The sequence below is a fragment of the Hipposideros armiger genome, unplaced genomic scaffold, assembly GCF_001890085.2.
Source record: "Hipposideros armiger isolate ML-2016 unplaced genomic scaffold, ASM189008v1 scaffold_131, whole genome shotgun sequence".
Lineage (NCBI taxonomy): Eukaryota > Metazoa > Chordata > Mammalia > Chiroptera > Hipposideridae > Hipposideros > Hipposideros armiger.
In genome coordinates, this window is record NW_017731481.1 from 2,676,213 (window position 1) to 2,685,974 (window position 9,762).

Below are 9,762 nucleotides of genomic sequence, written 5' to 3' on the forward strand. Positions count from 1 at the left end.
TTTTTTGGCATTCAGGGAGGGACCCTTTGCATGACCAGCTGAACTCTGTGCTGCAGTGTGGGGCATTTGCCACCATGCTCAGGCCTGTCTCCTTCTACCTCAGCATGTGGCCTGTAGCCAGGCATTTTGTTTCACAACGAACCAAAGATATCTTGAATAAAATCAGTCTCCCATGTTGATGGATGTTGTAGCCGCCCCCAGTGACCTTCATAGAGTCATGAATTCTCCTCATCCCTGATCTCAGACACTTCCCCAACAAACTCCATCTAATTTTCCAAGTCACCCATTGAACAAAACAGCCCACAGGCAGACCCTGGGCTTGAAGGATGAAAAAAGGTGAGACAGTGTGCACAACACACCACCTCCTTCCCTACTGGATTTCGATCATATATTAATAATTAATTCAGAGTATCTTTATTTTTCCATCTACAAACTGCAAATGTGGATTCCAGCCATGTATTTTTAAAGAGCTCTATTACGATCATGCGACTTTGAATATCTCATGGAGTTTATTACAAGTGGGCTTTGCTTATAAAGGAAAAAGCTGTTTTATATATGGTTTCTATTTTTTCATTTTGGTAAATTGTAGCCAGATTCTGAGTTAGGAGAAATGTGAGCTGTTTGCTGTCGACTAGTTCTATATATCACATTTGCAGTAGCTTCTATCGTGTTTCCTTTGCAGAAATAGTGAGTTAAGACCCAAAGTGGAGAAATCTATGTCCTGGGACCTGAGTTAGATTAGAAAAATTGATGAATTTCTAACAATATAGATAATCTGGATAATAAAAATGTAAAAACAGTTTTACTTGGCTGTAAATGCATTTAATGCTGCCATCTGGAAAGAAAAGATGTAAAATTATATTTTCTGTTACTTTAGAAATCGATTCCAAAAGTATTCATGTATAAATTACCCAATCAATATTAGGCAATCTGTTAGAAAATAACTGCTTTTGACCTTTTTTTTGAAACACAGTTTTATTCAGATTCTGTTAAATTTGTTCCAGTAATTTTCCAGTTGACTCTAAAATATAGTATTGTACTTTATATAATGGTCTTAATACATGGAAAATTCTCACCATATTTCTTTTAGGATTTTTACTGAGAAGCCAAGGTCTTTTATAGTCCTGTATATTAGTTATTTATTGCTGCATAGCAAACCTTCCCCAAACATAGTGACTCAAAACGACAACAGTCACTTATTGAATTCACAGATAGGTCATTTGGTCAGAGTTTGGCATGGAAGGCTTGCACGTCCGTCATGTACATCTGGGGGTGGGGGTGGGGTGATTTGACAGAGGGAGGGGGATGAGAAGGATGGGAGGGCGTGGGGAGGAGGGGCTAGAGAATCGTCTTTCAAGATGGGCCACTCACATGGCTGGTGAGTTGACTCTAACTGTAGACTGGGAACTCAACTGGAACTGAGGGCTAGGGGGCCTAAGTCCCTGCTCACTTAAGACACTCTGTGGGTTGCCTGGGCTTGCTCATACCACGGTACCTGGGTTCCAAGAGCAATCATCCCAAGAGAACCAGGTAGCAAGCTATGATGTGGTCTTCATGACAGCCTTGGAAGTTTCATGGCATTACTTCTGCTGTGCTCTGTTGGTGAGCCAGTCGTGAGGGGTGGGGACCATAAACTACTTGTTGATGAGAGGAGTGCCGAAGCAGTTTGATGACATGTTTTAAAACTGCCACACCCTAATGGGAGCCTCTGATGAACATTTAACTGTGGCTTCTGAATGAAAGACTTTTGGTTGCTTAATGATATAGGGTGAGGCTGCACTGCTACCTGTAATTACATGGCCTGATTGGACTCCATCTTGGCCCGTTAGCTCCATGCCGAACAGTGTTCATCAGGTTTGCAGAGCAGTGGGCCCAGATGAGCTTGGTGAGGGCTGTCTTGTTGGGTGGCAGGGATGGAAGTCAGACTGCAGGGCTACCAGGAAAATTTGACCGATGATGACGATGATGATGACGATGATAATGATATAGCAGAGATGGACGGTGCTTTCAAAACGCTTAGCCGAGATAAGAAGAGAGAAAGGGAGAGAAGAGGAGGGTGATTGTGGGCTGCAAGAGCTTTCATTTTCTCTTGTATTCTTTCTTTTTCAAGGATGGGAGAATTTGTAGGGTGAAGGAAAGAAGCCAATACAAAATGTAAGATTCACCTATGTGACTTAATTTCTTTTCTGGGTTTTTTAAGTGCAGGGATCCTGGCACAGTGCTGTAGGCAATAGGCACTTGATAAACATTTGCTGTAGAACAAAGGAATTCCACCAGTAGAAAATCATTGTGCATGGGGATTGCTCACCACCTGTGGTAGCCTTTTTCCTTCCCCTTCAGGGTGTGGCTCTTTGCCTGCTGTTTTGTTTCACAATAGACGGAGATTTTAAGTGAAAATCAATTTCCCACATTGATGGATGCTTAGCTACCCCTAGTGACCTTCACTGGAATTCGTGAGTTCTCTCAACCTGACCTCAGAAACCTCATTAACAAATCACTTATTCTCCTGAATCACCGAAAGCACAACAGCCCTTAGGGAGACCTAGGGCTTGTATGGCTTCAGGAGACCAAGTACTGATGTCGTCAGAGTCATTTTCACTGGAGTGCAAACTGGTTATCCATAAAGTGGGGAATGGATAATTACTTCAGAGGGACGTTGGAAGTGAGGTTGTGAGACTGATGGCTTTTGTAAAAGTGCTTTCTAAACTGTAAAAACTGTAAACTGCAGAGCACTAGCCAAATGTAAGAAACTGATTATTTTTAGTTCCATAGGCCAGTGTGGGTGTTTACATTTTATTAGAAACATTATTTTTTTTTTCTCTGAGGGTCATATAGTATCTGCTTCAGTCACTTTTTCAGTTTTTGACTTATATAAGAAATTGGCCTGGAAGTGTCAGCAATTGAAAAATTGCANAAAAAAAAAAAATTTGTCTATTTCTAAGTTAGCAATTGATTGCCTTCTCCAGATTGATAGCTTCTGATAGTCCAGTCATTAAAATTTTTTAGCATATGTTAAGTTTTTGCCCTTAAGAAGTTTATTCAAGAAAAAAGACAATTACAGAAAGAGATGGGAACATAGGATGTTTTAAGCTCAATTAATTATCAGTATAGGTGTAGGAGTTGGGGGTATGTGTCTTAGTTAATATCTACAGACACACTTGTGGGTCACAGTAGGTGCTCTCTGACTAATGATGAGGAAGTCTTTGTCATATGGTCCATATCCTCTCTATCATATTTCCATCCATAGACAGGTCAACCTTACAGTAATATAAAAAAAAACACTGTAGATATCATCATGAAGTATAGAGAAGGAAATTAGCCTGATTCTATAGATAAGAAAGATTATCAGGCAAGGTCTATACATAAAGAAGCACCGTGGCAACACGTTGTAATGACTTGGTTAACCTCGAGTCAGAGTCAAAGTTGAAAGCAGACACATGAGTGTTATGTAATAAGATCACATACCCGGAAGTAGGAGGTAGCTTCCAGGCTCTGATCTGTAGTAAGCGATTTATATAATTAAAAAAATGAGTTACCCCCTTTGTGCCTTATATTTCATTTTAAAATGAGAAATAATACCTACTGAGGTTTTTGTTTTAATTGTGGTGAAATACACATAACGTAAAATTTACCATCTTAATTATTTTTAAGTGTACAGGTCAATGGCATTAAGTGCATTCACATTGTGTAACTATTACCATAATCCATCTCCAGAACTCTTCATCTTGCAAAACGGAAACTCTGTGCCCTTTAGACAGTAACTCCTCATTCCCCTACCTCCAATCCGTGGTAACCACCATTCTATTCTGGCTCTATGAATTCCTACTTTAGATACCTCATATAAGTGGAATCTTAAAATATTTGTCCATTTATGACTGGCTTATTTCACTTAGCAAGTTTTCAAGATTCATCCATATTGTCGGATGCATCAGAATTTCGTTTCTTTTAAAGGCTGAATGATGTTTCATTATTCAGATAGACCACAATTTGTTTATGTATTCATTTGTTGATGGACACTTGGGTTGCTTCCACGTGTTAGCTATTACAAATAATGCTGCTATGAGTATGATGTACAAATCTTTCTTTGAGATACTGCTTTCAATTTATTGGGGTATATACCCAGAAGTAAAATTGCTGGATCATGTGGTAATTCTATTTTTTTTTTTTTTNCATGAGAAATGGTTGAAGACATTTCAGGAATTATTCATATTAGTGTGGTAATGGTCTGAGGCACACCATGTGTGGAGAGTAATATCATCCAGTTTATAACTTGTGCTAATGAACTGCTCTACGAAATGAACTTCGGGTTTAGTTAATTTCTTTTTTCAATATTTGTACCACACCTGTACAGCACTCTACATTTAGATTATTGTTGTGATACACACATATATAATATTTTTTAATAACTATGCTCTTTTAGAACAACTATACTCTTTTTCTAAACCAAAATCTTGAATGGGGACAAAGAATGAGATGCGAGTTGTGCATTTATTTCCTAAGTTTTTCTGCTCAGTGGAGGAAGCGTGTGTGTTGAAATGATCATATATAGAGATTGATGAGGAAATGTTTGGCTGAGGAATTTGTGGTTTTGGGGTGATAACTGGAGAAAAGCTCATTGGTGGTTTGGAAGCCCCAGTGATATGCACTTCATTCTGGTAGAGCAAAAGTCACCACATGGTCATACTGTGCACGTTTTCGCAGTTCTCAATGCAAACTGAGGCCCCGAAACTGTAAGTATAGAGAAGAGTGCACGAATAAACAACATTTAAATAACAGGGCATTTACAAAGCACATCTTTAGTGTTCTCATTTCCTGGTGTGTGCACTTCTGTGTTGTATAAGATTTTGTCCTTGGCAGAAATTTCTGTGCCAAGTGTGACAGGTAGACATATGTGACCAAGTTGGACATGGAGTCAGAGGAGGGAGAGACAGATGTACCTGACCACGGGCCCCATTTTTAGTCCTGCAGCCATGGACTCTGCTCCCTGTTATTGTCCCAGGGTGTTATTGGATTGATGCTGTCCCGCTCTGGGGTTGCTAGCTTCCCAAGTGCGCTGGCCTGGCCAGCTTGTCTTCTTTTGTGCTAACAAGGGCTGAAGGAAAGGTGGTGTGGACCCCAGTCTGTAGGGCAGCCTCAGTTCTCTGTGGATGATATTTCCATGTGAACTGAGTGTGGTGTTCAGACCAGAGCGCACATTTGTGGTGGCTTTTGCTGTCATTTCTGTTTCCCTGATGACCCCTCTGTATGTCATCTTGGTCGGAGGCAGGCATTGGCCCTGACGCGGGCACAGACACACCTCTCAGCACAGCCAACCGGACGCTCCTCTCTGGAACTTTGAGTCTTGAATGAGAAGTTCAAAGAGGGAAGATGATGGGATCTATTTGTGGCAGTGACAGCAGCGTGACTGTGTACTGCCTGGTTCCTTAGAGGGGACTCCTGTGGATAAAGTGAGAGTGAGCTTTTGCTAGTCTTCCAATTTTTTCCTAAGATGGCAAGTGTTAGTTTCAGCCTGTTATCTAGAGTCCTGACTGACAGAGAGACCTCTGCCTTGCCTTTGGTTTTGTACTGTCTGTGGCCCTCCCTTTCTGAGGCATCCTAGTCAGACTCCTCCCTCCTTGGGTGGAGTTTGAGGCACTGCACTGACGTTTCCCATCCTCCATTAGCCATGGCTGGGTTACAGGAGGAAAAGAACCAGTGTCCTCTCGCCTTTGTTGTGTATGGCTGATGAGTGTCGTCACTGTTGTTTCTACCTTTGTGAGACACCTCACAGTTCACTAGAGCATGTGTGTACCTGATTGTTTTGATGTCATAGTCTAGGTAGATACTATTCAAGTTGTGCAAGTGATCAAATGGCCTTAGTGAAGTTGAGTGACTTGCCCAGGGTCCTTTGGTTGTTAACTGGCAGAAATAGAACTTTAACCCAGGTCTCCTGACTCCCAAAACCACCTCTTCCTGCTCATTCTGATATGTCCAAGTTAGCCTTGTAATGAGACATCCTTCACTGAAAGACCATGCCTACCACATTTGAAAATCTCAGCGACCAAGAGTTGCAGATAAGGAATACTTGAGCAAGAACAGTCATCAGCTGGTGTAGGTGCCACAGGCAGTCCTGTTCTTAGTTCCTCCGGGAACGTGTGGTCCATGTTCAGTCCCATGACCTGAGAAGATCAGCGGCTGGTACGCTGAACACCCTCTGTCTCACTTCTCCATTTGAGACAACACTGGGTCCTGCAATGGCGATGGGCAAAGAGCAGGATTTATACCTAGGCCCTTCCCTCTAATCCAAATCCATCAGCAGCTCCTTCAGACCCACTAGCAGCATGACAGGTCAGCTCCCAAGTCTGGGTGGTTTACTTTGAAACGGCTCTTTTTACGGAGCCATTTCATACCAAGAACTAGTTAATACTAATGAGGACCAAATAACTTTTCTTTTCTCTCTCAAAAAGTATGTGCTTATTACCAATAGATTAGGAAATACAAATAACCTAAGGAAGTAAAGAAAAGTTAGAAAATGCAAATAAAAGAAATTAAAGAAAAAATTCTTGTTATCTTGCCACCTGGAAATAACAACTTAAACATATATTTTCCCAGACCCTCTTTCTGTTAAATATTTATTACCATGTGTTGGATACTGTTCTTAGTATTTTTAGGTACCTGGTATCATCAAGCCTTTCCAACTTGCAAAGCTTTATAACCTCCATTTTATAGAAAAGGGAACTAAGGCTCAAAGGGGTCCGTCTGATTTTAAAGGTTGTACTCTTAGCACAATCCTTGTTATAAAAGTATAGTTATTAAATGAATACTTAGCAACCACCTCTTCCAAAGTGCACTCATGCTGTAGCAAGGTGGATTGAGCAAAATTTATGAGTGCTGGGCAGAAAGTATGCGAGCAGGGATGGAGCCAGGTTTTGTGGGGCCTGACACTCATGCAATTTTGGTTTCTCTTCAAGAAAAATTTTGAATACAGGATTAGATACAAAAGTGAATACCTACTTAGAATGAGAAAAGGAATCAAAAGACATCACTGAAGCTTTGAAGATTCAGGTTCCTGTTTTCTGTCTGAGCTCTCTTTAGGCAGTTGACCAGAAAAGCTTACATAGGAAGGCGTCCAGATGGGAACTTGGCCTTTCCTCCCTGCCCAGAATTCTCTATCTTCCCAGGGTCTGTGTCAGGGAGGGGCCCTGCTGCTTAAGCTCACTGGCTTCCCAGGTTTAGTGGGAGACAGAGTGCAGGGGAGACCATGGATCCCAGGGGTGTGGCGAGGGGAGGAGGCACCTCTTCTAAGCTGAGAGCTGTGGGAGTGCGGAGCGTCACCCCAGCAGGAGTGACACAGAATTCCTGTCTTACTTCAAGATGATGTAAATATTTGCTGGCATTTTCTTCTCATTGTTTTATGGTTTCATGTCTTTTTTTGTTAGATCTACAGTTTAATTTGGTGGATGTTTTGAAGTCGGGATCTAATTTATTATTATTTTTTCCCAAATCTTAATTGGTTGCTTCAATACCATATGTTTGCAAATGTTTTAATGTTCAGTTCCAGGTAGTTATTTTTTTACTTTTGTTATGAAAGGGATTTATATCCTTCCCCCTAATCTTTTCTAGCTGGCTATTGTTGGTATGTAGAAAGGTCTTAAATTAAAAAAAAAAAAAGGAATTTGATATGTTACCAAATTCTTAGTAATTCTAATAGCTTTTCAACTGTCAGGCCTTTTTATCTTGTTTCTTTTTGAAACTCATTTTTGCAGTGGCGTCTGATTAATAAAATGCTGTAATGACGGGCCCCTAGGCTGTGGGAGGTGGCCAGGGTGTGGTAACCTGATCAGGCAGGATTACTGATCATAATAATCGTGATTGAGCAAAGGAGGGTAAATGTTAGAAAGCAAATAACTTGTAGAATTTATTATACCTCATCAAAAGTCTGACAAAGTGTGACTCACACAGCACAGATTCAACTACGGCACTGATCAAATCACATATCCTGATCTGACATTTAACTTGATTACAGCCCTGTGATAGTCCACTGCTGCTTACTAGTTACCCTGTCTGTCCTGTCTGACATGGCAAATCTGTTTCGCCAGGGCTGTTTAAAGGGATCCTGTGCTTAGGGTGAACTTGTCCTACCTGGTCTCCACTGAGTAAAGGATGGCACCGAACTGAACTAGCCAGAGGTAAGCACAGGTCATGGGGATTTCCTAAACGTTGTTGTGTTTGTTGGGTCGCGATCTGTTCTTGGACGTGTGGGGCTCCTGCTGCAGCGCCCTGCGTCTGAATGGAGAACAGGACTGTGTTATCCCTTCTCTGTGCTTGCCGGGAAGGCTACTTAGACCCTGATCCCAAATGTGGGCAGATAGGTTGTCTTGGCTCAGCAGCCTGGCTCAGGCTGTGTTGTGGCATGGCCCTGAATCGCACGGAGGTGAGTGACCTGAGACCTGTCCCTATGACTTACTTGTGGCTTAGACCACTTTACTTGCACATTGTTTCCCAGGGAAGCAGCATAATTTGTGGGCTTATCCGGTATGCGTTAGTGAGTGCTCTCCTTCAGAACCACAAGGGGAAAGACTGCAAGTCCCATGGGTGTGGCAACGACAGGAGTCATCTTTGTGATCTTATGTGTGTGGGTGTGTGGCAGAGGGAAGTGTCCCCGGTTGGAGTGAAATTTGGGGAATCTTCTGTGTGGGGTAGTGCTGGCATTTATTTCTAGTGAAGAAGACCCTTCCCCTCTAAACAAAGGGAAGTAAGTTAGCTTGCCAACTAATTAGCAAACATTCTGATTAGACCTTTGTAGTACGTGGCTTGGTGGCCAAAAGCAGGGGGAGGAGAGATAGCCCCCCGCCCCCTAACATTTACTGGGTCTGGGGCAGGGGTACAAATGGAGGCTCTCATACCACGTGTCTAAATAAATATTTCAGCGTTGTAAGTTAACCTATCTCTAAATCTAGTTCTATCATCCTATCTTGATACATAAACCTTTATAATGACCTGGACAGCCAGAGTTAAATTTACAATTCTCAGACTCCTCAAGTTTTGGTCCAGAATCACCCTTGGGTACATATCAACATCCCTGGCCACAGCCCTGGTTGACATCTCTGCATACGCTGCAAACAGCCTCCCTTGTACAGACTGGTAGAGTGGTCCACCCGTGCGAGAATGAGCCCAGCAGACACTGAAGCAGGTCCTAGGGACCTGTAGTATGGTCTGGAAAATGGGGCAGGGTTTGGTTGGGAGCATCCCGGGGTCCCATGGGTGTGGCGTGGCTGAAGGAGGTGTGAGCAGGGCCCTCTAAACAGGTGTCCAGGGCCTGTGCTCAGCCTCAGAATCAAGGGGTGGGAGATGGAGATGGGAGGAGTAGATGGAGCAGGTGAGGTTCTATAGTGGTGAGATTAGGCACCTTAGGCATGAGGTCCCTGGATGTGCCACATTGTGTTCTTAGAAATGCCCTTTTATTACATTCGGATTGTGGGCAATTCATGTACACGTTCACCACTCATCTGATGTCGACCCAGTGGACATCTCCTGTCCCTGTCGCAGACCGCTCTTCTTCCCCGTCCCCAGTTCTTCCTTATGATGTGGCGTTGGTGTTGGTGGTAACAGGGGTCTGCTGTGATGAAAGGAGCCAGTAGTGGGGTTGGGGGAGAATGGAGGGCAAATGACTTCTCTCTCTTGCTGGAGACCAACTCCCGCAGGTCCAGGGGTTTCCTCAGGTGGAGGCGGAATTGGCGAGGAAAAAATGCGCGGAGACACAGGAGCGCTTTCTCAAGAAGT

The 9,762-nt window shown here is 42.8% G+C and overlaps 1 protein-coding gene across 3 annotated transcripts in view; it reads left to right on the top strand.

Moving 5' to 3' along the window:
• The window catches only part of CSGALNACT1 (chondroitin sulfate N-acetylgalactosaminyltransferase 1), a 353,757-nt gene that overhangs the window by 78,834 nt on the left and 265,161 nt on the right, over positions 1–9,762 (top strand). Inside the window, exon 1 of one of the 3 annotated variants that reach the window (XM_019649310.1) lies at positions 8,147–8,168. The exons of the other annotated variants lie outside the window; for them this stretch is intronic. The gene's annotated coding sequence lies outside the window, so the exon portion shown is untranslated. Of the gene's footprint in view, positions 1–8,146; positions 8,169–9,762 lie in introns of those variants that run through there. 3 annotated transcript variants of the gene reach the window in all.